General features: G+C 51.0%; 14 pseudogenes; all 14 read right to left on the bottom strand.

Moving 5' to 3' along the window:
* Positions 1-2,436: 2,436 nt before the first annotated feature.
* On the bottom strand, positions 2,437-2,556 carry LOC130319903 (5S ribosomal RNA; annotated as a pseudogene).
* Positions 2,557-2,638: 82 nt separating this feature from the next.
* Positions 2,639-2,758, bottom strand: LOC130350250 (5S ribosomal RNA; annotated as a pseudogene).
* Positions 2,759-3,441: 683 nt separating this feature from the next.
* On the bottom strand, positions 3,442-3,561 carry LOC130333258 (5S ribosomal RNA; annotated as a pseudogene).
* Positions 3,562-5,247: 1,686 nt separating this feature from the next.
* LOC130352397 (5S ribosomal RNA) lies at positions 5,248-5,367 on the bottom strand (annotated as a pseudogene).
* Positions 5,368-7,047: 1,680 nt separating this feature from the next.
* On the bottom strand, positions 7,048-7,167 carry LOC130335993 (5S ribosomal RNA; annotated as a pseudogene).
* Positions 7,168-8,316: 1,149 nt separating this feature from the next.
* LOC130352504 (5S ribosomal RNA) lies at positions 8,317-8,436 on the bottom strand (annotated as a pseudogene).
* Positions 8,437-9,921: 1,485 nt separating this feature from the next.
* LOC130352399 (5S ribosomal RNA) lies at positions 9,922-10,041 on the bottom strand (annotated as a pseudogene).
* Positions 10,042-10,325: 284 nt separating this feature from the next.
* Positions 10,326-10,445, bottom strand: LOC130352987 (5S ribosomal RNA; annotated as a pseudogene).
* Positions 10,446-11,732: 1,287 nt separating this feature from the next.
* LOC130323049 (5S ribosomal RNA) lies at positions 11,733-11,852 on the bottom strand (annotated as a pseudogene).
* A 2,700-nt stretch (positions 11,853-14,552) lies between these two features.
* LOC130323059 (5S ribosomal RNA) lies at positions 14,553-14,672 on the bottom strand (annotated as a pseudogene).
* A 284-nt stretch (positions 14,673-14,956) lies between these two features.
* Positions 14,957-15,076, bottom strand: LOC130352697 (5S ribosomal RNA; annotated as a pseudogene).
* A 473-nt stretch (positions 15,077-15,549) lies between these two features.
* On the bottom strand, positions 15,550-15,669 carry LOC130346841 (5S ribosomal RNA; annotated as a pseudogene).
* Positions 15,670-15,751: 82 nt separating this feature from the next.
* On the bottom strand, positions 15,752-15,871 carry LOC130333640 (5S ribosomal RNA; annotated as a pseudogene).
* Positions 15,872-16,552: 681 nt separating this feature from the next.
* On the bottom strand, positions 16,553-16,672 carry LOC130335773 (5S ribosomal RNA; annotated as a pseudogene).
* Positions 16,673-20,326: the final 3,654 nt, after the last annotated feature.

Genomic DNA, 20,326 nt, shown 5'->3' on the forward strand with positions numbered 1-20,326 from the left:
CTGGGTAGCAGTCTGCAATCTGACGAGAGCAGGCGCGTTCAGCTTCGGATGGCCGTTGACAGCTTCACCCTTTGTATACTGTGCATTTAAGCATCAATAAATCCTTTTCGGAATCGGAACTGAAGGCGGCATAAGAGCAAAATGTCAACGGCAACCGGGATTCCCAGCCAGTCTCCCATGCCAGTACTTACCGGGCCCTAAGCTGGGTAGCAGTCTGCGATGTGACGAGAGCAGGCGCGTTCAGCTTAGGATGGCCATTGACAGCTTCATGGTTTTTATACTGCGCATTTAAGCATCAATAAATCCTTTTTCGGAATCGGAGCGGAAGGCGGCAGCAGAGCAAAATGTCAACTGCACCCGGGATTCCCAGCCAGTCTCCCATGCCGGTACTTACTGAGCCCTAAGCTGGGTAGCAGTCTGCAATCTGACGAGAGCAGGCACGTTCAGCTTAGGATGGCCGTTGACAGCTTCTCGCCCTTTATACTGTGCATTTAGGCATCAATAAATCCTTTTCGGAATCGGAACGGAAGGCGGCAACAGAGCAAAATGTCAACGGCAGCCGAGATTCCCAGCCAGTGTCCCATGCCAGTACTTACCAGGCCCTAAGCTGGGTAGCAGTCTGCGATCTGACGAGAGCAGGCACGTTCAGCTTAGCATGGCCATTGACAGCTTCATGATTTTTATACTGTGCATTTAAGCATCAATAAATCCTTTTCGGAATCGGAACGGAAGGCGGCAACAGAGCAAAATGTCAACTGCACCCGGGATTCCCAGCCAGTCTCCCATGCCGGTACTTAATGGGCCCTAGGCAGGGTAGCAGTCTGCGATCTGACGAGAGCAGGCGCGTTCAGCTTAGGATGGCCATTGACAGCTTCGTGCTTTTTATACTGTGCATTTAAGCATCAATAAATCCTTTTCGGAATCGAAACGGAAGGCGGCAACAGAGCATAATGTCAACTGCACCCGGGATTCCCAGGTGCATTTAAGCATCAATAAATATTTTTATTAATCGGAGAGGAAGGCGGCAACAAAGCAAAATGTCAACGGCACCTTGGATTGCCAGCCAGTCTCCCATGCCGGTAACTACCGGGCAGCGGTCTGCAATCTGAGGAGAGCAGGCACGTTCAGGCTTAGGATGGCCGTTGACAGCTTCACACCCTGTGTATTGTGGATTTAAGCATCAATAAATCCTTTTCCGAATCGGAGCGGAAGGCGGCAACAGATTAAAATGTCAACTGCACCCGGGATTCCCAGCCAGTCTCCCATGCTGGTACTTACCAGGCCCTAAGCTGGGTAGAAGTCTGCGATCTGACGAGAGCAGGCGCGTTCAGCTTAGGATGGCCGTTGACAGCTTCACACTTTGTATACTGTGGATTTAAGTATCAATAAATAATTTTCGGACTCGTAGCAGAAACAGAGCAAAATGTCAACTCCACCCGGGATTCCCAGCCAGTCTCCCATGCTGGTACTTACCAGGCCCGAAGCTAGGTAGCAGTCTGCGATCTGACGAGAACAGGCGCATTCAGCTTAGGATGGCCGTAGACATCTTCACACCCTGTATACTGTGGATTTAAGCATCAATAAATCCTTTTCGGAATCGGAGCGTAAGGCGGCAACAGAGCAAAATGTCAACGACACCTGGGATTCCCAGCCAGTCTCCCATGCTGGTACTTTCCGAGCCCTAAGCTGGGTAGCAGTCTGCGATCTGACGAGAGCAGGCACGTTCAGCTTAGGATGGCCGTTGACAGCTTCTTGCCCTTTATACTGTGCATTTAAGCATCAATAAATCCTTTTCGGAATTGGAAACGGAAGGCGGCAACAGAGCAAAATGTCAACGGCAGCCGGGATTCCCAGCCAGTGTCCCATGCTGGTACTTACCGGGCCCTAAGCTGGGTAGCAGTCTGCGATCTGATGAGAGCAGGCGCGTTCAGCTTAGGATGGCCATTGACAGCTTCATGCTTTTTATACTGTGCATTTAAGCATCAATAAATCCTTTTCGGAATCGGAACTGAAGGCGGCATAAGAGCAAAATGTCAACGGCAACCGGGATTCCCAGCCAGTCACCCATGCCAGTACTTACCGGGCCCTAAGCTGGGTAGCAGTCTGCGATGTGACGAGAGCAGGCGCGTCCAGCTTAGGATGGCCATTGACAGCTTCATGATTTTTATACTGCGCATTTAAGCATCAATAAATCTTTTTTCGGAATCGGAGCGGAAGGCGGCAACAGAGCAAAATGTCAACTGCACCCGGGATTCCCAGCCAGTCTCCCATGCCGGTACTTACTGAGCCCTAAGCTGGGTAGCAGTCTGCAATCTGACGAGAGCAGGCGCGTTCAGCTTAGGATGGCCGTTGACAGCTTCTCGCCCTTTATACTGTGCATTTAGGCATCAATAAATCCTTTTCGGAATCGGAGCGGAAGGCGGCTACAGAGCAAAATGTCAACAACACCTGGGATTCCCAGCCAGTCTCCCATGCTGGTACTTACCGGGCCCTAAGCTGGGTAGCAGTCTGCGATCTGACGAGAGCAGGCGCGTTCAGCTTAGGATGGCCGTTGACAGCTTCACGCCCTTTATACTGTGCATTTAAGCATCAATAAATCCTTTTCCGAATTGGAGCGGAAGGCAGCAACAGATTAAAATGTCAACTGCACCCGGGATTCCCAGCCAGTCTCCCATGCTGGTACTTACCAGGCCCTAAGCTGGGTAGCAGTCTGCGATCTGACGAGAGCAGGCGCGTTCAGCTTAGGATGGCCGTTGACAGCTTCACACCTTGTATACTGTGCATTTAAGCATCAATAAATCCTTTTCGGAATCGGAACTGAAGGCGGCATAAGAGCAAAATGTCAACCGGGATTCCCAGCCAGTCTCCCATGCCAGTACTTACCGGGCCCTAAGCTGCTTAGCAGTCTGCGATGTGACAAGAGCAGGCGTGTTCAGCTTAGGATGGCCATTGACAGCTTCGTGATTTTTATACTGTGCATTTAAGCATCAATAAATCCTTTTCGGAATCGGAAACGGAAGGCGGCAACAGAGCAAAATGTCATCGGCAGCCGGGATTCCCAGCCAGTGTCCCATGTCGGTACTTACCGGGCCCTAAGATCTGTACCAGTCTGCGATCTGACAAGAGCAGGCGCGTTAAGCTTAGGATGGCCGTCGACAGCTTCACACCTTGTATACTGTGGATTTAAGCATCAATAAATTATTTTCGGAATCGGAGCGGAAGGCAGCAATAGAGCAAAATGTCAACCGCACCCGGGATTCCCAGCCAGTCTCCCATGCCAGTACTTACCGGGCCCTAAGCTGGGTAGCAGTCTGCGATCTGACGAGAGCAGGCACGTTCAGCTTAGGACAGCCATTGACAGCTTCATGCTTTTTATACTGTGCATTTAAGCATCAATAAATCCTTTTCGGAATTGGAGCGGAAGGCGGCTACAGAGCAAAATGTCAACAACACCTGGGATTCCCAGCCAGTCTCCTATGCTGGTACCTACCGGGCCCTAAGCTGGGTAGCAGTCTGCGATCTGACGAGAGCAGGCGCGTTCAGCTTAGGATGGCCGTTGACAGCTTCACGCCCTTTATACTGTGCATTTAAGCATCAATAAATCCTTTTCCGAATCGGAGCGGAAGGCGGCAACAGATTAAAATGTCAACTGCACCCGGGATTCCCAGCCAGTCTCCCATGCTGGTACTTACCAGGCCCTAAGCTGGGTATCAGTCTGCGATCTGACGAGAGCAGGCGCATTCAGCTTAGGATGGCCGTTGACAGGTTCACACTTTGTATACTGTGCATTTAAGCATCAATAAATCCTTTTCGGAATCGGAACGGAAGGCGGCAACAGAGCAAAATGTCAACGGCAGCCGGGATTCCCAGCCAGTGTCCCATGCCGTTACTTACCGGGCCCTAAGATCTGTACCAGTCTGCGATCTGACGAGAGCAGGCGCGTTAAGCTTAGGATGGCCGTTGACAGCTTCACACCTTGTATACTGTGGATTTAAGCATCAATAAATTCTTTTCGGAATCGGAGCGGAAGGCAGCAATAGAGCAAAATGTCAATGGCAACCGGTATTCCCAGCCAGTCTCCCATGCCAGTACTTACCGGGCCCTAAGCTGGGTAGCAGTCTGCAATCTGACGAGAGCAGGCGCGTTCAGCTTAGGATGGCCATTGACAGCTTCTCGCCCTTTATACTGTGCATTTAGGCATCAATAAATCCTTTTCGGAATCGGAACGGAAGGCGGCAACAGAGCAAAGTGTCAACGGCAGCCGGGATTCCCAGCCAGTGTCCCATGCCAGTACTTACCAGGCCCTAAGCTGGGTAGCAGTCTGCGATCTGACGAGAGCAGGCGCGTTCAGCTTAGGATGGCCATTGACAGCTTCATGATTTTTATACTGTGCATTTAAGCATCAATAAATCCTTGTCGGAATCGGAACGGAAGGCGGCAACAGAGCAAAATGTCAACTACACCCGGGATTCCCAGCCAGTCTCCCATGCCGGTACTTAATGGGCCCTAGGCTGGGTAGCAGTCTGCGATCTGACGAGAGCAGGCGCGTTCAGCTTAGGATGGCCATTGACAGCTTCATGCTTTTTATACTGTGCATTTAAGCATCAATAAATCCTTTTCGGAATCGGAACAGAAGGCGGCAACAGGGCATAATGTCAACTGCACCCGGGATTCTCAGCCAGTCTCCCATGCCGGTACTTACTGGGCCCTAAGCTGGGTAGCAGTCTGCGATCTGACGAGAGCAGGCGCGTTCAGCTTAGGATGGCCGTTGACATCTTCACGCCTTGTATACTGTGGATTTAAGCATCAATAAATATTTTTATTAATCGGAGAGGAAGGCGGCAACAAAGCAAAATGTCAACGGCACCTTGGATTGCCAGCCAGTCTCCCATGCCGGTAACTGCCGGGCAGCAGTCTGCGATCTGAGGAGAAGCAGGCACGTTCAGGCTTAGGATGGCCGTTGACAGCTTCACACCCTGTGTATTGTGGATTTAAGCATCAATAAATCCTTTTCCGAATCGGAGCGGAAGGCGGCAACAGATTAAAGTGTCAACTGCACCCGGGATTCCCAGACAGACTCCCATGCTGGTACTTACCAGGCCCTAAGCTGGGTAACAGTCTGCGATCTGACAAGAACAGGCGCATTCAGCTTAGGATGGCCGTAGACATCTTCACACCCTGTATACTGTGGATTTAAGCATCAATAAATCGTAAGCGTAAGGAGCATAAGGCGGCAACAGAGCAACAGGTCAACTGCACCTGGGATTCCCAGCCAGTCTCCCATGCTGGTACTTACCGGGCCCTAAGCTGGGTAGCAGTCTGCGATCTGACGAGAGCAGGCACGTTCAGCTTAGGATGGCCGTTGACAGCTTCTCGCCCTTTATACTGTGCATTTAAGCATCAATAAATCCTTTTCGGAATCGGAAACGGAAGGCGGCAACAGAGCAAAATGTCAACGGCAGCCGGGATTCCCAGCCAGTGTCCCATGCCGGTATTTACCGGCCCAAAGATCTGTACCAGTCTGCGATCTGACAAGAGCAGGCGCGTTAAGCTTAGGATGGCCGTCGACAGCTTCACACCTTGTATACTGTGGATTTAAGCATCAATACATTCTTTTCGGAATCGGAGCGGAAGGCAGCAATAGAGCAAAATGTCAACGGCACCCGGGATTCCCAGCCAGTCTCCCATGCCAGTACTTACCAGACCCTAAGCTGGGTAGCAGTCTGCGATCTGACGAGAGCAGGCGCGTTCAGCTTAGGACAGCCATTGACAGCTTCATGCTTTTTATACTGTGCATTTAAGCATCAATAAATCCTTTTCGGAATCGGAACGGAAGGCGGCAACAGAGCAAAATGTCAACTGCACCCGGATTCCCAGCCAGTCTCCCATGCCGGTACTTACTGGGCCCTAAGCTGGGTAGCGGTCTGCGATCTGACGAGAGCAGGCGCGTTCAGCTTAGGATGGCCGTTGACATCTTCACGCCTTGTATATTGTGGATTTAAGCATCAATAAATATTTTTATTAATCGGAGAGGAAGGCGGCAACAGAGCAAAATGTCAATGGCACCTTGTATTGCCAGCCAGTCTCCCATGCCGGTAACTGCCGGGCAGCAGTCTGTGATCTGAGGAGAGCAGGCACGTTCAGGCTTAGGATGGCCGCTGACAGCTTCACACCCTGTGTATTGTGGATTTAAGCATCAATAAATCCTTTTCCGAATCGGAGCGGAAGGCGGCAACAGATTAAAATGTCAACTGCACCCGGGATTCCCAGCCAGTCTCCCATGCTGGTACTTACCAGGCCCTAAGCTGGGTAGAAGTCTACGATCTGACGAGAGCAGGCGCGTTCAGCTTAGGATGGCCGTTGACAGCTTCACACTTTGTATACTGTGGATTTAAGCATCAATAAATAATTTTCGGACTCGTAGCAGAAACAGAGCAAAATGTCAACTCCACCCGGGAATCCCAGCCAGTCTCCCATGCTGGTACTTACCAGGCCCGAAGCTGGGTAGCAATCTGCGATCTGACGAGAACAGGCGCATTCAGCTTAGGATGGCCGTAGACATCTTCACACCCTGTATACTGTGGATTTAAGCATCAATAAATCCTTTTCGGAATCGGAGCGTAAGGCGGCAACAGAGCAAAATGTCAACGACACCTGGGATTCCCAGCCAGTCTCCCATGCTGGTACTTTCCGAGCCCTAAGCTGGGTAGCAGTCTGTGATCTGACGAGAGCAGGCACGTTCAGCTTAGGATGGCCGTTGACAGCTTCTTGCCCTTTATACTGTGCATTTAAGCATCAATAAATCCTTTTCGGAATCGGAAACGGAAGGCGGCAACAGAGCAAAATGTCAACGGCAGCCGGGATTCCGAGCCAGTGTCCCATGCCGGTACTTACCGGGCCCTAAGATCTGTACCAGTCTGCGATCTGACAAGAGCAGGCGCGTTAAGCTTAGGATGGCCGTCGACAGCTTCACACCTTGTCTACTGTGGATTTAAGCATCAATAAATTCTTTTCGGAATCGGAGCGGAAAGCAGCAATAGAGCAAAATGTCAACGGCACCCAGGATTCCCAGCCAGTCTCCCATGCTGGTACTTACCGGGCCCTAAGCTGGGTAGCAGTCTGCGATCTGACGAGAGCAGGCGCGTTCAGCTTAGGATGGCCATTGACAGCTTCATGCTTTTTATACTGTGCATTTAAGCATCAATAAATCCTTTTCGGAATCGGAGAGGAAGGCGGCAACAGAGCAAAATGTCAATAGCACCTTGGATTGCCAGCCAGTCTCCCATGCCCGTACTTGCCGGGCAGCAGTCTGCGATCTGACAAGAACAGGCACATTCAGCTTAGGATAGCCGTAGACGGCTTCACACCCTGTATACTGTGGATTTAAGCATCAATAAATCCTTTTCGGAATCGGAGCGGAAGGCGGCTACAGAGCAAAATGTCAACAACACCTGGGATTCCCAGCCAGTCTGCCATGCTAGTACTTACCGGGCCCTAAGCTGGGTAGCAGTCTGCGATCTGACGAGAGCAGGCGCGTTCAGCTTAGGATGGCCATTGACAGCTTCATGCTTTTTATACTGTGCATTTAAGCATCAATAAATCCTTTTCGGAATCGGAACGGAAGGCGGCAACAGAGCATAATGTCAACTGCACCCGGGATTCCCAGGTGCATTTAAGCATCAATAAATATTTTTATTAATCGGAGAGGAAGGCGGCAACAAAGCAAAATGTCAACGGCACCTTGGATTGCCAGCCAGTCTCCCATGCCGGTAACTGCCGGGCAGCGGTCTGCGATCTGAGGAGAGCAGGCACGTTCAGGCTTAGGATGGCCGTTGACAGCTTCACACCCTGTGTATTGTGGATTTAAGCATCAATAAATCCTTTTCCGAATCGGAGCGGAAGGCGGCAACAGATTAAAATGTCAACTGCACCCGGGATTCCCAGCCAGTCTCCCATGCTGGTACTTACCAGGCCCTAAGCTGGGTAGAAGTCTGCGATCTGACGAGAGCAGGCGAGTTCAGCTTAGAATGGCCGTTGACAGCTTCACACTTTGTATACTGTGGATTTAAGTATCAATAAATAATTTTCGGACTCGTAGCAGAAACAGAGCAAAATGTCAACTCCACCCGGGATTCCCAGCCAGTCTCCCATGCTGGTACTTACAGGGCCCTAAGCTGGGTAGCAGTCTGCAATCTGACGAGAGCAGGCGCGTTCAGCTTAGGATGGCCGTTGACAGCTTCACGCCCTTTATACTGTGCATTTAAGCATCAATAAATCCTTTTCCGAATCGGAGCGGAAGGCAGCAACAGATTAAAATGTCAACTGCACCCGGGATTCCCAGCCAGTCTCCCACGCTGGTACTTACCAGGCCCTAAGCTGGGTAGCAGTCTGCGATCTGACGAGAGCAGGCGCGTTCAGCTTAGGATGGCCGTTGACAGCTTCACACTTTGTATACTGTGCATTTAAGCATCAATAAATCCTTTTCGGAATCGGAACTGAAGGCGGCATAGGAGCAAAATGTCAACGGCAACCGGGATTCCCAGCCAGTCTCCCATGCCAGTACTTACCGGGCCCTAAGCTGGGTAGCAGTCTGCGATGTGACGAGAGCAGGCGCGTCCAGCTTAGGATGGCCATTGACAGCTTCATGATTTTCATACTGCGCATTTAAGCATCAATAAATCCTTTTTCGGAATCGGAGCGGAAGGCGGCAACAGAGCAAAATGTCAACTGCACCCGGGATTCCCAGCCAGTCTCCCATGCCGGTACTTATTGAGCCCTAAGCTGGGTAGCAGTCTGCAATCTGACGAGAGCAGGTGCGTTCAGCTTAGGATGGCCGTTGACAGCTTCTCGCCCTTTATACTGTGCATTTAGGCATCAATAAATCCTTTTCGGAATCGGAACGGAAGGCGGCAACAGAGCAAAATGTCAACGGCAGCCGGGATTCCCAGCCAGTGTCCCATGCCAGTACTTACCAGGCCCTAAGCTGGGTAGCAGTCTGCGATCTGACGAGAGCAGGCGCGTTCACCTTAGGATGGCCATTGACAGCTTCATGATTTTTATACTGTGCATTTAAGCATCAATAAATCCTTTTCGGAATCGGAACGGAAGGCGGCAACAGAGCAAAATGTCAACTACACCCGGGATTCCCAGCCAGTCTCCCATGCCGGTACTTAATGGGCCCTAGGCTGGGTAGCAGTCTGCGATCTGACGAGAGCAGGCGCGTTCAGCTTAGGATGGCCATTGACAGCTTCATGCTTTTTATACTGTGCATTTAAGCATCAATAAATCCTTTTCGGAATCGGAACGGAAGGCGGCATCAGGGCATAATGTCAACTGCACCCGGGATTCCCAGCCAGTCTCCCATGCCGGTACTTACTGGGCCCTAAGCTGGGTAGCAGTCTGCGATCTGACGAGAGCAGGCGCGTTCAGCTTAGGATGGCCGTTGACATCTTCACGCCTTGTATACTGTGGATTTAAGCATCAATAAATATTTTTATTAATCGGAGAGGAAGGCGGCAACAAAGCAAAATGTCAACGGCACCTTGGATTGCCAGCCAGTCTCCCATGCCGGTAACTGCCGGGCAGCCGTCTGCGATCTGAGGAGAAGCAGGCACGTTCAGGCTTAGGATGGCCGTTGACAGCTTCACACCCTGTGTATTGTGGATTTAAGCATCAATAAATCCTTTTCCGAATCGGAGCGGAAGGCGGCAACAGATTAAAGTGTCAACTGCACCCGGGATTCCCAGACAGTCTCCCATGCTGGTACTTACCAGGCCCTAAGCTGGGTAACAGTCTGCGATCTGACAAGAACAGGCGCATTCAGCTTAGGATGGCCGTAGACATCTTCACACCCTGTATACTGTGGATTTAAGCATCAATAAATCGTAAGCGTAAGGAGCATAAGGCGGCAACAGAGCAAAAGGTCAACTGCACCTGGGATTCCCAGCCAGTCTCCCATGCTGGTACTTACCGGGCCCTAAGCTGGGTAGCAGTCTGCGATCTGACGAGAGCAGGCACGTTCAGCTTAGGATGGCCGTTGACAGCTTCTCGCCCTTTATACTGTGCATTTAAGCATCAATAAATCCTTTTCGGAATCGGAAACGGAAGGCGGCAACAGAGCAAAATGTCAACGGCAGCCGGGATTCCCAGCCAGTGTCCCATGCCGGTATTTACCGGCCCAAAGATCTGTACCAGTCTGCGATCTGACGAGAGCAGGCACGTTCAGCTTAGGATGGCCGTCGACAGCTTCACACCTTGTATACTGTGGATTTAAGCATCAATAAATTCTTTTCGGAATCGGAGCGGAAGGCAGCAATAGAGCAAAATGTCAACGGCACCCGGGATTCCCAGCCAGTCTCCCATGCCAGTACTTACCAGGCCCTAAGCTGGGTAGCAGTCTGCGATCTGACGAGAGCAGGCGCGTTCAGCTTAGGACAGCCATTGACAGCTTCATGCTTTTTATACTGTGCATTTAAGCATCAATAAATCCTTTTCGGAATCGGAGAGGAAGGCAGCAACAGAGCAAAATGTCAATAGCACCTTGGATTGCCAGCCAGTCTCCCATGCCCGTACTTGCCGGGCAGCAGTCTGCAATCTGACAACAACAGGCACATTCAGCTTAGGATAGCCGTAGACGGCTTCACACCCTCTATACTGTGGATTTAAGCATCAATAAATCCTTTTCGGAATCGGAGCGGAAGGCGGCTACAGAGCAAAATGTCAACAACACCTGGGATTCCCAGCCAGTCTCCCATGCTGGTACCTACCGGGCCCTGAGCTGGGTAGCAGTCTGCGATCTGACGAGAGCAGGCGCGTTCAGCTTAGGATGGCCGTTGACAGCTTCACGCCCTTTATACTGTGCATTTAAGCATCAATAAATCCTTTTCCGAATCGGAGCGGAAGGCGGCAACAGATTAAAATGTCAACTGCACCCGGGATTCCCAGCCAGTCTCCCATGCTGGTACTTACCAGGCCCTAAGCTGGGTATCAGTCTGCGATCTGCCGAGAGCAGGCACATTCAGCTTAGGATGGCCATTGACAGGTTCACACTTTGTATACTGTGCATTTAAGCATCAATAAATCCTTTTCGGAATCGGAACGGAAGGCGGCAACAGAGCAAAATGTCAACGGCAGCCGGGATTCCCAGCCAGTCTCCCATGCTGGTACTTACCGGGCCCTAAGCTGGGTAGCAGTCTGCAATCGGACGAGAGGAGGCGCATACAGCTAAGGATGGCTGTTGACAGCTTCTCGCTCTTTATACTGTGCATTTAAGCATCAATAAATCCTTTTCGGAATCGGAACGGAACGGAAGGCGGCAACAGAGCAAAATGTCAACGGCAGCCGGGATTCCCAGCCAGTGTCCCATGCCGGTACTTACCGGGCCCTAAGATCTGTACCAGTCTGCGATCTGACGAGAACAGGCGCATTCAGCTTAGGATGGCCGTAGACATCTTCACACCCTGTATACTGTGGATTTAAGCATCAATAAATCCTTTTCGGAATCGGAGCGTAAGGCGGCAACAGAGCAAAATGTCAACGGCAGCCGGGATTCCCAGCCAGTGTCCCATGCCGGTACTTACCGGGCCCTAAGATCTGTACCAGTCTGCGATCTGACGAGAGCAGGCGCGTTAAGCTTAGGATGGCCGTCGACAGCTTCACACCTTGTATACTGTGGATTTAAGCATCAATAAATTCTTTTTGGAATTGAAGCGGAGGGCAGCAATAGAGCAAAATGTCAACGGCACCTGGGATTCCCAGCCAGTCTCCCATGCCAGTACTTACCGGGCCCTAAGCTGGGTAGCAGTCTGCGATCTGACGAGAGCAGGCGCGTTCAGCTTAGGATGGTCGTTGACAGCTTCTCACCCTTTATACTGTGCATTTAAGCATCAATAAATCCTTTTCGGAATCGGAAGGGAAGGCGGCAACAGAGCAAAATGTCAACGGCAGCCGGGATTCCCAGCCAGTGTCTCATGCCGGTACTTACCGGGCCCTAAAATCTGTACCAGTCTGCGATCTGACGAGAGCAGGCGAGTTAAGCTTAGGATGGCCGTCGACAGCTTCACACCTTGTATACTGTGGATTTAAGCATCAATAAATTCTTTTCGGAATCGGAGCGGAAGGCAGCAATAGAGCAAAATGTCAACAGCACCCAGGATTCCCAGCCAGTCTCCCATGCCAGTACTTACCGGGCCCTAAGCTGAGTAGCAGTCTGCGATCGGACGAGTGCAGGCGCGTTCAGCTTAGGATGGCCATTGACAGCTTCATGCTTTTTATACTGTGCATTTAAGCATCAATAAATCCTTTTCGGAATCGGAGAGGAAGGCGGCAACAGAGCAAAATGTCAATAGCACCTTGGATTGCCAGCCAGTCTCCCATGCTGGTACTTACCGGGCCCTAAGCTGGGTAAAAGTCTGCGATCTGACAAGAACAGGCACATTCAGCTTAGGATAGCCGTAGACGGCTTCACACCCTGTATACTGTGGATTTAAGCATCAATAAATCCTTTTCCAAATCGGAGCGGAAGGCGGCTACAGAGCAAAATGTCAACAACACCTGGGATTCCCAGCCAGTCTCCCATGCTGGTACTTACCGGGCCCTAAGCTGGGTAGCAGTCCGCGATCTGACGAGAGCAGGCGCGTTCAGCTTAGGAAGGCCGTTGACAGCTTCACACTTTGTATACTGTGGATTTAAGCATCAATAAATAATTTTCGGAATCGGAGCAGAAACAGAGCAAAATGTCAACTGCACCCGGGATTCCCAGCCAGTCTCCCATGCTGGTACTTAACGGGCCCTAAGCTGGGTAGCAGTCTGCGATCTGACGAGGGCAGGCGAGTTCAGCTTAGGATGGCCGTTGACAGCTTCACGCCCTTTAAACTGTGCATTTAAGCATCAGTAAATCCTTTTCCGAATCGGAGCGGAAGGCGGCAACAGATTAAAGTGTCAACTGCACCCAGGATTCCCAGCCAGTTTCCAATGCTGGTACCTACCAGGCCCTAAGCTGGGAAGCAGTCTGCGATCTGACGAGAGCAGGCGCGTTCAGCTTAGGATGGCCGTTGACAGCTTCTCACCCTTTATACTGTGCATTTAGGCATCAATAAATCCTTTTCGGAATCGGAACGGAAGGCGGCAACAGAGCAAAATGTCAACGTCAGCCGGGATTCCCAGCCAGTCTCCCATGCCAGTACTTACCGGGCCCTAAGCTGGGTAGCAGTCTGCGATCTGACGAGAGCAGGCGCGTTCAGCTTAGGATGGCCGTTGACATCTTCATGCCTTGTATACTGTGGATTTAAGCATCAATAAATATTTTTTTTAATCGGAGAGGAAGGCTGCAACAGATCAAAATGTCAATAGCACCTTGGATTGCCAGCCAGTCTCCCATGCCCGTATTTGCCGGGCAGCAGTCTGCGATCTGACAAGAACAGGCGCATTCAGCTTAGGATAGCCGTAGACGGTTTCACACCCTGTATATTGTGGATTTAAGCATCAATAAATCCTTTTCGGAATCGGAGCAAAATGTCTACAGAGCTACAGAGCAAAATGTCAACAACACCTGAGATTCCCAGCCAGTCTCCCATGCTGGTACTTACCGGGCCCTAACCTGGGTAGCAGTCTGCGATCTGACGAGAGCAGGCGCGTTCAGCTTAGGATGGCCGTTAACAGCTTCATGCCCTTTATACTGTGCATTTTAGCATCAATAAATCCTTTTCCGAATCGGAGCGGAAGGCGGCAACAGATTAAAATGTCAACTGCACCCGGGATTCCCAGCCAGTCTCCCATGCTGGTTCTTACCAGGCCCTAAGCTGGGTAGCAGTCTGCGATCTGCCGAGAGCAGGAGCGTTCAGCTTAGGATGGCCGTTGACAGCTTCACATTTTGTATACTGTGCATTTAAGCATCAATAAATCCTTTTCGGAATCGGAACGGAAGGCGGCAACAGAGCAAAATGTCAACGGCAGCCGGGATTCCCAGCCAGTCTCCCATGCTGGTACTTACCGGGCCCTAAGCTGGGTAGCAGTCTGCGATCGGACGAGAGAAGGCGCATACAGCTAAGGATGGCTGTTGACAGCTTCTCGCCCTTTATACTGTGCATTTAAGCATCAATAAATCCTTTTCGGAATCGGAACGGAACGGAAGGCGGCAACAGAGCAAAATGTCAACGGCAGCCGGGATTCCCAGCCAGTGTCCCATGCCGGTACTTACCGGGCCCTAAGATCTGTACCAGTCTGCGATCTGACGAGAACAGGCGCATTCAGCTTAGGATGGCCGTAGACATCTTCACACCCTGTATACTGTGGATTTAAGCATCAATAAATCCTTTTCGGAATCGGAGCGTAAGGCGGCAACAGAGCAAAATGTCAACGGCAGCCGGGATTCCCAGCCAGTGTCCCATGCCGGTACTTACCGGGCCCTAAGATCTGTACCAGTCTGCGATCTGACGAGAGCAGGCGCGTTAAGCTTAGGATGGCCGTCGACAGCTTCACACCTTGTATACTGTGGATTTAAGCATCAATAAATTCTTTTCGGAATCGAAGCGGAGGGCAGCAATAGAGCAAAATGTCAACGGCACCTGGGATTCCCAGCCAGTCTCCCATGCCAGTACTTACCGGGCCCTAAGCTGGGTAGCAGTCTGCGATCTGACGAGAGCAGGCGCGTTCAGCTTAGGATGGTCGTTGACAGCTTCTCACCCTTTATACTGTGCATTTAAGCATCAATAAATCCTTTTCGGAATCGGAAGGGAAGGCGGCAACAGAGCAAAATGTCAACGGCAGCCGGGATTCCCAGCCAGTGTCTCATGCCGGTACTTACCGGGCCCTAAAATCTGTACCAGTCTGCGATCTGACGAGAGCAGGCGAGTTAAGCTTAGGATGGCCGTCGACAGCTTCACACCTTGTATACTGTGGATTTAAGCATCAATAAATTCTTTTCGGAATCGGAGCGGAAGGCAGCAATAGAGCAAAATGTCAACAGCACCCAGGATTCCCAGCCAGTCTCCCATGCCAGTACTTACCGGGCCCTAAGCTGTGTAGCAGTCTGCGATCGGACGAGTGCAGGCGCGTTCAGCTTAGGATGGCCATTGACAGCTTCATGCTTTTTATACTGTGCATTTAAGCATCAATAAATCCTTCTCGGAATCGGAGAGGAAGGCGGCAACAGAGCAAAATGTCAATAGCACCTTGGATTGCCAGCCAGTCTCCCATGCCCGTACTTGCCGGGCAGCAGTCTGCGATCTGACAAGAACAGGCACATTCAGCTTAGGATAGCCGTAGACGGCTTCACACCCTGTATACTGTGGATTTAAGCATCAATAAATCCTTTTCGGAATCGGAGCAGAAGGCGGCTACAGAGCAAAATGTCAACAACACCTGGGATTCCCAGCCAGTCTCCCATGCTGGTACTTACCGGGCCTAAGCTGGGTAGCAGTCTGTGATCTGACGAGAGCAGGCGCGTTCAGCTCAGGATGGTCGTTGACAGCTTCACGCCCTTTATACTGTGCATTTAAGCATCAATAAATAATTTTCCGAATCGGAGCGGAAGGCGGCAACAGAGCAAAATGTCAACTGCACCCGGGATTCCCAGCCAGTCTCCCATGCTGGTACTTATCGGGCCCTAAGCTGGGTAGCAGTCTGCGATCTGACGAGAGCAGGTGCGTTCAGCTTAGGATGGCCGTTGACAGCTTCACATTTTGTATACTGTGCATTTAAGCATCAATAAATCCTTTTCAGAATAGAAACGGAAGGCGGCAACAGAGCAAAATGTCAACGGCAGCCGGGATTCCCAGCCAGTCTCCCATGCTGGTACTTACCGGGCCCTAAGCTGGGTAGCAGTCTGCGATCTGACGAGAGCAGGCGCGTTCAGCTTAGGATGGCCGTTGACAGCTTCTCGCCCTTTATACTGTGCATTTAAGCATCAATAAATCCTTTGCGGAATCGGAACGGAAGGCGGCAACAGAGCAAAATGTCAACGGCAGCCGGGATTCCCAGCCAGTGTCCCATGCCGGTACTTACCGGGCCCTAAGATCTGTACTAGTCTGCGATCTGACGAGAACAGGCGCATTCAGCTTAGGATGGCCGTAGACATCTTCACACCCTGTATACTGTGGATTTAAGCATCAATAAATCCTTTTCAGAATCGGAACGGAAGGCGGCAACAGAGCAAAATGACACCTGCACCCGGGATTCCCAGCCAGTGTCCCATGCCGGTACTTACCGGGCCCTAAGCTGGGTAGCAGTCTGTGATCTGACGAGAGCAGGCGCGTTCAGTTTAGGATGGCCGTTGACAGCTTCACACTTTGTATACTGTGGATTTAAGCATCAATAAATAATTTTCGGAATCGGAGCAGAAACAGAGCAAAATGTCAACTGCACCCAGGATTCCCAGCCAGTCTCCCATGCTGGTACTTACCAGGCCCGAAGCTGGGAAGCAGTCTGCGAGCTGACGAGAACAGGCGCATTTAGCTTAGGATGGCCGTAGACATCTTCACACCCTGTATACTGTGCATTTAAGCATCAATAAATCCTTTTCAGAATCGGAACGGAAGGCGGCAACAGATTAAAATGTCAACTGCACCCGGGATTCCCAGCCAGTCTCCCATGCTGGTACTTACCAGGCCCTAAGCTGGGTAGCAGTCTGCGATCTGATGAGAGCAGGCGTGTTCAGCTTAGGATGGCCGTTGACAACTTCACATTTTGTATACTGTGCATTTAAGCATCAATAAATCTTTTTCGGAATCGAAACGGAAGGCGGCAACAGAGCAAAATGTCAACGGCAGCCGGGATTCCCAGCCAGTCTCCCATGCTGGTAATTACCGGGCCCTAAGCTGGGTAGCAGTCTGCGATCTGACGAGAGCAGGCGCGTTCAGCTTAGGATGGCCGTTGACAGCTTCTCGCCCTTTATACTGTGCATTTAAGCATCAATAAATCCTTTTCGGAATCGGAACGGAAGGCGGCAACAGAGCAAAATGTCAACGGCAGCCGGGATTCCCAGCCAGTGTCCCATGCCGGTACTTACCGGGCCCTAAGATCTGTACCAGTCTGCGATCTGACGAGAACAGGCGCATTCAGCTTAGGATGGCCGTAGACATCTTCACACCCTGTATACTGTGGATTTAAGCATCAATAAATCCTTTTCGGAATCGGAGCGTAAGGCGGCAACAGAGCAAAATGTCAATGACACCTGGGATTCCCAGCCAGTCTCCCATAATGGTACTTAACGGGCCCTAAGCTGGGTAGCAGTCTGCGATCTGACGAGAGCAGGCGCGTTCAGCTTAGGATGGCCGTTGACAGCTTCTCTCTTTGTATACTGTGGATTTAAGCATCAATAAATAATTTTCGGAATCGGAGCAGAAACAGAGCAAAATGTCAACTGCACCCGGGATTCCCAGCCAGTCTCCCATGCTGGTACTTACCAGGCCCGAAGCTGGGAAGCAGTCTGCGATCTGACGAGAACAGGCGCATTCAGCTTAGGATGGCCGTAGACATCTTCACACCCTGTATACTGTGGATTTAAGCATCAATAAATTATTTTCGGAATCGGAGCGTAAGGCGGCAACAGAGCAAAATGTCAACGGCAGCCGGGATTCCCAGCCAGTGTCCCATGCCGGTACTTACCGGGCCCTAAGATCTGTACCAGTCTGCGATCTGACGAGAGCAGGCGCGTTAAGCTTAGGATGGCCGTCGACAGCTTCACACCTTGTATACTGTGGATTTAAGCATCAATAAATTATTTTCGGAATCGAAGCGGAGGGCAGCAATAGAGCAAAATGTCAACGGCACCTGGGATTCCCAGCCAGTCTCGCATAACAGTACTTACCAGGCCCTAAGTTGGGTAGCAGTCTGCGATCTGACGAGACCAGGCGCGTTCAGCTTAGGATGGCCGTTGACAGCATCTCGCCCTTTATACTGTGCATTTAAGCATCAATAAATCCTTTTCGGAATCGGAACGGAAGGCGGCAACAGAGCAAAATGTCAACGGCAGCCGGGATTCCCAGCCAGTGTCTCATGCCGGTACTTACCGGGCCCTAAAATCTGTACCAGTCTGCGATCTGACGAGAGCAGGCGAGTTAAGCTTAGGATGGCCGTCGACAGCTTCACACCTTGTATACTGTGGATTTAAGCATCAATAAATTCTTTTCGGAATCGGAGCGGAAGGCAGCAATAGAGCAAAATTTCAACAGCACCCAGGATTCCCAGCCAGTCTCCCATGCCAGTACTTACCGGGCCCTAAGCTGGGTAGCAGTCTGCGATCGGACAAGTGCAGGCGCGTTCAGCTTAGGATGGCCATTGACAGCTTCATGCTTTTTATACTGTGCATTTAAGCATCAATAAATCCTTTTCGGAATCGGAGAGGAAGGCGGCAACAGAGCAAAATGTCAATAGCACCTTGGATTGCCAGCCAGTCTCCCATGCCCGTACTTGCCGGGCAGCAGTCTGCGATCTGACAAGAACAGGCACATTCAGCTTAGGATAGCCGTAGACGGCTTCACACCCTGTATACTGTGGATTTAAGCACCAATAAATCCTTTTCGGAATCAGAGCGGAAGGCGGCTACAGAGCAAAATGTCAACAACACCTGGGATTCCCAGCCAGTCTCCCATGCTGGTACTTACCGGGCCCTAAGCTGGTTAGCAGTCTGCAATATGACGAGAACAGGCGCGTTCAGCTTAGGATGGCCGTTGACAGCTTCATGCCCTTTATACTGTGCATTTAAGCATCAATAAATAATTTTCCGAATCGGAGCGGAAGGCGGCAACAGAGCAAAATGTCAACTGCACCCGGGATTCCCAGCCAGTGTCCCATGCCGGTACCTACCGGGCCCTGAGATCTGTACCAGTCTGCGATCTGACGAGAGCAGGCGCGTTAAGCTTAGGATGGCCGTTGACAGCTTCACACTTTGTATACTGTGGATTTAAGCATCAATAAATAATTTTCGGAATCGGAGCAGAAACAGAGCAAAATGTCAACTGCACCCGGGATTCCCAGCCAGTCTCCCATGCTGGTACTTACCAGGCCCGAAGCTGGGAAGCAGTCTGCGATCTGACGAGAACAGGCGCATTCAGCTTAGGATGGCCGTAGACATCTTCACACCCTGTATACTGTGGATTTAAGCATCAATAAATCCTTTTCGGAATCGGAGCGTAAGGCGGCAACAGAGCAAAATGTCAACGGCAGCCGGGATTCCCAGCCAGTGTCCCATGCCGGTACTTACCGGGACCTAAGATCTGTACCAGTCTGCGATCTGACGAGAGCAGGCGCGTTAAGCTTAGGATGGCCGTCGACAGCTTCACACCTTGTATACTGTGGATTTAAGCATCAATAAATTATTTTCGGAATCGGAGCGGAGGGCAGCAATAGAGCAAAATGTCAACGGCACCTGGGATTCCCAGCCAGTCTCCCATGCCAGTACTTACCGCGCCCTAAGCTGGGTAGCAGTCTGCGATCTGACGAGAGCAGGCGCGTTCAACTTAGGATGGCCATTGACAGCTTCATGCTTTTTATACTGTGCATTTAAGCATCAATAAATCCTTTTCGGAATCGGAGAGGAAGGCGGCAACAGAGCAAAATGTCAATAGTTCCTTGGATTGCCAGCCAGTCTCCCATGCCCGTACTTGCCGGGCAGCAGTCTGCGATCTGACAAGAACAGGCACATTCAGCTTAGGATAGCCGTAGACGGCTTCACACCCTGTATACTGTGGATTTAAGCATCAATAAATCCTTTTCGGAATCAAAGCGGAAGGCGGCTACAGAGCAAATTGTCAACAACACCTGGGATTCCCATCCAGTCTCCCATGCTGATACTTACCGGGCCCTAAGCTGGGTAGCAGTCTGCGATCTGACGAGAGCAGGCGCGTTCAGCTTAGGATGGCCGTTGACAGCTTCCCACTTTGTATACTGTGGATTTAAGCATCAATAAATAATTTTCGGAATCGGAGCAGAAACATAGCAAAATGTCAACGGCAGCTGGGATTCCAGCCAGTCTCCCATGCTGGTACTTACCAGGCCCGAAGCTGGGTAGCAGTCTGCGATCTGACGAGAACAGGCGCATTCAGCTTAGGAAGGCCGTAGACATCTTCACACCCTGTATACTGTGGATTTAAGCATCAATAAATCCTTTTCGGAATCGGAGCGGAAGGCGGCAACAGAACAAAATGTCAACGACACCTGGGATTCCCAGCCAGTCTCCCATTCTGGTACTTACCGGGCCCTAAGCTGGGTAGCAGTCTGCGATCTGACGAGAGCAGGCACGTTCAGCTTAGGATGGCCGTTGCAGCTTCTCGCCCTTTATACTGTGCATTTAAGCATCAATAAATCCTTTTCGGAATCGGAACGGAAG

This window comes from Hyla sarda, chromosome 1, assembly GCF_029499605.1.
Source record: "Hyla sarda isolate aHylSar1 chromosome 1, aHylSar1.hap1, whole genome shotgun sequence".
Lineage (NCBI taxonomy): Eukaryota > Metazoa > Chordata > Amphibia > Anura > Hylidae > Hyla > Hyla sarda.